This window comes from Rutidosis leptorrhynchoides, chromosome 1 (genome assembly GCF_046630445.1).
Source record: "Rutidosis leptorrhynchoides isolate AG116_Rl617_1_P2 chromosome 1, CSIRO_AGI_Rlap_v1, whole genome shotgun sequence".
NCBI classification, from domain to species: Eukaryota; Viridiplantae; Streptophyta; class Magnoliopsida; order Asterales; family Asteraceae; genus Rutidosis; species Rutidosis leptorrhynchoides.
Window position 1 is genome coordinate 500,611,598 of NC_092333.1, and position 7,433 is coordinate 500,619,030.

Consider the following 7,433-nt stretch of genomic DNA (forward strand, 5'->3'; position numbering starts at 1 on the left):
TCCGATTTTGTTTGTTAAAAAGAAAGACGGATCCCTACGAATGTGCATTGATTACCGTGAACTAAACAAATTGATGGTTAAGAACCGATATCCTCTTCCTCGCATCGATGACCTCTTTGATCAACTACAAGGGTCTTGTGTATATTCAAAAATCGATCTCCATTCGGGTTATCATCAATTAAGGGTTAAGGGGGAAGATGTTTCCAAAATCGCTTTCCGGACTCGTTATGGTAGTTATGAATTTCTTGTAATGCCATTTGGTCTCACTAACGCACCGACGGTGTTCATGGATCTTATAAACCGCGTGTGCAAACCTTATCTTGACAAATTCATTATCGTGTTCATCGATGATATTTTGGTTTATTCTAAAAGCGAAGAAGAACACGAACAACACCTCCGACTTGTGCTTGAACTTTTAAGACGAGAACGACTCTATACCAAATTCTTCAAGTGTGAATTTTGGTTGAAGGAAGTTCAATTTCTTGGTCATGTTGTAAGTGACCAAGGTATTAAAGTTGATCCATCGAAAATCGAAGCCATTAGTAAATGGGAGACTCATACTACTCCTACTCATATTCGTCAATTCTTGGGTCTCGCCGGATACTACCGTAGATTCATCAAGGATTTCTCTTTGGTTGCTCGTCCTCTAACCGCGCTAACTCACAAGGGAAAGAAATTCATTTGGGCGACCGAACAAGAATCCACATTTCAAATCTTGAAAACGAAGCTAACCACCGCTCCTATCTTGTCACTTCCCGAAGGCAACGATGATTTTGTTGTGTATTGCGACGCCTCGAAACATGGTTTTAGGTATGTGTTGATGCAACAAACGAAAGTCATTTCTTATGCTTCTCGACAACTCAAAATTCATGAACGAAACTACACGACACATGATCTCGAACTCGGAGCCGTTGTCTTTGCACTTAAAATGTGGAGACACTATCTTTATGGAACCAAGAGTACAATCTTTACCGATCACAAAAGTCTCCAACACATCTTCAATCAAAAGCAACTAAACATGAGACAATGAAGGTTGATTGAAACCTTAAACGATTACGATTGCGAGCTTCGTTACCATCCCGGAAAGGCAAATGTAGTAGTCGATGCCTTAAGTCGAAAAGAAAGAGCGGTGCCTCTTCGTGTCCGAGCCTTAAACATCACCATCCACACCAACCTTAATAGCCAAATTCGTGTAGCCCAGGAGGAGGCTCTTAAGGACGAAAACATTGCACACGAACTTTTAAACATTCTCATCTCTCGATTCGAAGTTAAGGAGACCGGACTTCGATATTACGCCGGAAGAATTTGGGTGCCTAGGTATGGTGAATTACGAAACCTCATCTTAGATGAAGCCCACAAATCACGATACTCGATTCATCCCGGTGCCAATAAGATGTACCACGACCTTAAACAACAATATTGGTGGCCGAACATTAAAAGGGACGTAGCTACTTATGTTTCCAAGTGTTTGACATGTTCCAAAGTCAAAGCCGAACACCAAAGACCGTCCGGACTACTTCAACAACCCGAGATCCCGCAATGGAAGTGGGAAAGGATAACGATGGATTTTATCACCAAACTACCAAAAACGACGGGCGGTTATGATACTATTTGGGTTATCGTTGACCGTCTCACCAAATCCGCACACTTCCTCGCCATGAAAGAAATGGACAAAATGGAGAAACTTGCACAACTTTACATTAAGGAGATCGTAGCCCGACACGGTGTACCTTTATCGATTATCTCCGACCGAGATGGCCGTTTCGTTTCTAGATTTTGGCGTACCTTGCAAGAAGCGTTGGGAACGCGTTTAGACATGAGCACCGCCTATCATCCACAAATCGATGGTCAAAGCGAACGCACAATTCAAACCTTGGAGGACATGTTACGAGCTTGTGTGGTTGATTTTGGAAAAGCTTGGGACAAGCACTTACCTCTCGCCGAGTTCTCTTACAACAATAGTTATCACGCGAGTATTAAAGTCGCACCTTTTGAAGCGCTATATGGCCGAAAATGTCGTTAACCTCTTTGTTGGGCCGAGGTAGGCGACGTGCAAATCACCAGACTCGAACTCATTCACGAAACCACTGAGAAGATCGTACAAATCCGATATAGGCTTCGGACGGCCCGGAGTCGTCAAAAGTGCTACACCTACAAAAGACGCAACGATCTCGAATTTCAAGTCGGTGACCGAGTAATGTTAAAAGTCGCACCTTGGAAAGGTGTAATCCGTTTTGGGAAACGCGGAAAGTTAAATCCGCGGTATATTGGTCCTTTCAAAATCTTGGAGCGTATTGGAACCGTTGCTTATCGTTTAGATCTTCCGCCTCAATTGAACTCCGTTCATCCTACCTTCCATGTATCTAACTTGAAAAAGTGTCTTGCCGAACCCGATATCGTCATCCCTCTCGAGGAACTTACTATTGATGACAAACTTCATTTTATGGAAGAACCGGTTGAAATTGTGGACACCTCCGTCAAGACATTGAAACAAAGCCGAATTCCGATTGTTAAAGTCCGTTGGAACGCCAAAAGGGGACCCGAGTTTACTTGGGAAAGGCAAGATCAAATGCAAAATAAATACCCTCACTTGTTCCCGGTTCCGGAAACGCAAGATCCCGAGGAAGAAATAACGACTACTACGCCTACTTAAATTTCGGGACGAAATTTCTTTTAAGGAGTAGGTAATGTAACATCTCGCCTTTTTCCGTTTACTTTTCCGTTTAGCTATTTAAATTCCGTTATATGTTTATGACATCTCCCGTTAATACGCGTTTTAAAATATCTCGTTTAGGTAATTCATGCACCCGAAGGAAACTAGAGGGACCATTGTTGCCAAGAGAGCAAAGAGGTGACTAGGTCAACTAGTCAACCCTTCACTCTCATCCATTCATTTATTCCCTTTCTTTTTCCATTTTTCTTCACTACTTTCTTATTTTCTCTCAAAACACCATTTCAAAGAATCATCATCTAAATCCAAGCTAGCGGGTGGCTTGCAAAACAAATTACATATTTGGAATCCTTGCAACTTCCTCTTCGATTCCATACCGATTTCATTGCATTTGGGTAACTTTCTAAAATCAATAGATTTTGTGTTCTAGATGTTTTTAAGTTATAAAGTTGTTAATTAGTGTCTATGGCTCAAGTCTAGCATGAATATATGATGTATATGTTCAATTTCGTTATTTGAAGTAACTAGCTTGAATATGAACTTTAGTGTGTTTGATTTGGTGATTTGGTTGCTTGAATGTTGTTAAATGTTATAAATGCATGTATTAAATGTGTTCCTAACATCACTAGCTTCAATTTGATGTGTCGGTTGTTTTAGAAAACTTCATAAACATGATTAGTGATTTTGGTGAATTTGGGTTAGGGTTTGATAAGCTTGGAATGGATATTTGATGCACTAAATGCCATGAATTGTTGTTAGTAGGTAGTTAGTTGTATTGTATGCTTGATCATCTACAAAACGGCGTGTTGTATGTATGCATTAAATGCCCGAATCATAAATGTGCACTTATCAAATTTGAGTATTAAATGTGTGCATTGATTGATCAATTGATTTGAAAAGTCGGTTTTTGCAAATAATGTTTTCGGTTGGTGAAATGTGCTTAGTTGTGTTCTTTGTCAAATTACCTTTCTAACAATATAAGATACGAGTTCTAAGTATTAGCGGTTTGGGAGTTATGCTTGAAAGTGTTTTGAATTGAGACTTGGACATTTGAGACTGACCAGGTACCAGCTCCCGTGTATTGTCGCGGCGCGGCAATCCTGGGTCGCGGCGCGGCCTAAGTCGTGTTCAGGTTCTGACCTACATGTCAATTACATGAAAAATGTTTGGCACCCTATGGACCTTCGATTCACATGAGACTTGTTCTAGCATGTTTATATATGAATAAAAACCTCAGAAAAAATAGTTCGGGACGCGACCCGAACGTGTTGACTTTTTCGTTTGACTTTGACCGACCAAAGTTTGACTTTTTGTCAAACTTAACCAATTGATTATGCAACCTTCCTAACTTGTTTCTATACTTGTATCTTGCATGAAACTTGACAATTTGATTCACATGCTACATAATCGAGTCGTAACGAGCCATAGGACTAATTGAACATCTTTGACCAATCGTGACTATCGATATTGATACAACCTATTTGTTTAGGTCAAGACTAGCATTGTTCTTTGCACGCGTTACTTGTCGAAGTACTTATTTACTCTTTCGCTCAAGGTGAGATCATAGTCCCACTTTTACTCTTTTGAACTTATATTTGGGATGAGAAAACATAAACGTTTCTTTTTAACTAAGTGAACACAAGTACAGGAAAACAAACATTTTACATACGAGTTTAGAACAAAAAACCTCAATTCAATTATCATTAGTTACACTTGCAGGGTATAAGTGTAGGCGTGAACTTATGTTGTATGGCCATATGGGTTTGACAAACCCTCATCTTGGACTGTTCGCTACCGTCTACGAATGAAATATATTTTCGAGAAACAGTGTTGTTCTAGCACTATTAATGGGGTTCAACGGACGGAACGTTAAGCCTTGATAATTGGGTGCTCGTGAATATTAACTTTTAGAATGTATTACTATTTATCAATGATGCAAATCTTGTGGTTCGACTTACTTTTACTCACTTACTTACTTAAACCTATGATTTCACCAACGTTTTCGTTGACAGATTTCTATGTTTTTCTCAGGTCCTTGAACATTAGGTGATACATGCTTCCGCTCAATCTTTTGATACTTGATTTGGATGTCGAGTATACTTGCATATGTGGAGCGTCTTTTGACTACTTTAAAGTGTGTCGCACGTGTTTCATTTGTACTTTAAACATCGTTATGTACTAGTTATGGAAACTACTTTTGTAAACTTTGAAACATCCACACTTATGAAATGAATGCGACATATTTTCGGTCAAACTTTGTCTTAAAGACTTATGACCATGTAATGGGACCCACGTAGACGGCGCCGTCAAACATGATTTGGTCGGGTCGCTACACAAAAACCCCATCACCATCATATATGGTCTAAGTTATTACTATCTTTTATGATTCATTATAATTATTATAAAATATACTAAACCCCATGAGCATTTTACTGTTCACAGGGTTAGTTATGTCTTTTACACACTTTACAAGGGTAACTTGGTAATTATACATTATTCACAATTTTAGTTTTTTCACTCATAGCTACACCTCCTCCTGTCACATTTAACCACCACTCACAACCACCTTCAGCTACCACTAACTACCTTCGACCACCACCGCCAACCACCATCCACCTCCACAATTATAACCAACCACCACTCACAACGAACAACGATTACCAAGAACACATATCTGAATATAAACGTAAAAAAAGAATACGGAGGCCACCAAATTGCGAGGAGGATAATCGGAGGAAGAAACAGTAGCAAAGGGCCGGTGACCACGGACCACCAACCGTCGACCGTAAGAGAATCTTCTTCAAGGTCCGATGGCGGCGAAGGAGAACCTTAACAACAATTGCCAAACCCACCACGATAGCGGCGGTGTAGAGTGGCTATGGTCGTCGTAGTAAACTCCGACCACCATGAAGAGGAGCATGACGCAGCTGCTGAAAAACGAAAGGAAGGAGAAAAACCGGCCAAACCTCCTTTGAGATGCCGAATGAAGATGATCAGTTTGATCTTTTGACTTTGAAGGGTCGTCATCATTTTTAACTTTGAAGTGTAGCAAAAGAATAAGGGAACAAAATGGAGATCACTTAAAAGAGTGTGGTGAGAAAGATCCGAAAAATAAGAAAGTAAATTGGGCGTAGATCTCAAGAGATAGAAAATGATGATAAAGCCCCCAACTACTACAGTACATGATAGGGAGTATAATATAAATAAGTTTAAGTTTCATATGTTTAATTTAGAAGATATTTTCGAAGGAGTACATTGTTAAAAATCATTTTATATTTTATATCTTACAATTCTTTTGTAACGTACCAACCATTAATTATGTATTTGTATATTTTTTAAAATTAATATGTTTAACAAAATTTGAATATACATGCTGAAGATTATATACACATACTAAATACTCTGTAGTAGTTTAAGGATATAAAAATTTATTTTGATTAAGATTAAAATTAACTGACCCTTAACCGTTGTACCGTTAACCGACTAAAACTACCTCACAATCAACCGTCAACCGTTTTTTTAAACTCTTAGTTGACCGACCATTAACCGATCAAAACTGCCCGCAGCGAAGCGCGGGTTTTCTATCCTCGTTAAGTCTAATCTTGGTGAGCATTTTACTGTTCACGATGGCGATACAGTAAATACCCCCAACTTCGGGGGTATTTTGGTCATTCTATTTTTTAATTTTTTCCTAATACTAATTCTGGTGAGGATGTACTATTCACAGGGACAATTACGTCCTTTTACTTCTTTTTTAATTCATAATTACATTTATGCCACTACCATCACTTAACCTCTAATTGCCACCACCGCCTGCCACTGCCACTGCCACTGCCACTGCCACCAACAACCACCCGCCATCATCACCCTCCTGCCACCGTCACCATCAACATCCTGCCACCGACACCGCCACCACCAATCTTTGCAAGTCGGTTAGAAAAAGAGAAAAGTGGCAGAAGGCCAAACAAGAACCACCATGAATCACCATTTTATGACACCAACAACAGCTACGACCTTTAGCGACCACCCTGAACCACTACCGCAACGACCATCATGAGCCACCACTATCGCTCAGTAACGAGAGCGGTTTATCCGGAAAAGATAATTGAGGTGGCGTGAGAAAGACGATTTAGATCTGTGAAGTGACTGCTGGTTCGGTGGTGATAAGCGCCATTTGAGTGGTAATGGAAGCCGACGTTCAGTTCGACGAATTGGGCGAATCTGGTGTTGATTCTTGGAGGTTAAGTGATCAGCCTCGGCAATATGGTGGTGTTTGGCGGCAGTCGCTGAATTTGGGAGAGGATGACTTCAGAGGATTTTAGGGTTTAATTTAAAGACAAAAAGATAAGTAATTTGGGTTTTATTTGAAAGGAAAATAACATGTATGGCCTGACTGATGTTCACAAGTTTAATCGGGCAATAAAATTGGAGTGAGCCGGAGCATATTTCAAAGTCCATATATGTTAAGTAAAAATGGGACAAGAAAATTGGAGACAATTTATGAGTAGATGTTTTCCTCGAATAAAACTTTACAAAAACAAAAATACACATAAAAAGATTTCTTTATTAATTGACTGTTTTGTAAATATTAACATATTATCTATTAGACAAAATTTGTCTTATATGCCATGAATAATACTACTTACATTTTCTCTTTTCACAAAACTAACCCCCTAACTTTCATTAAAATACAAATCAAACTCCCCACTTTATACCTATATCCTAAATTCTAAATTATTATTTATCCCATTACTAAAACAAA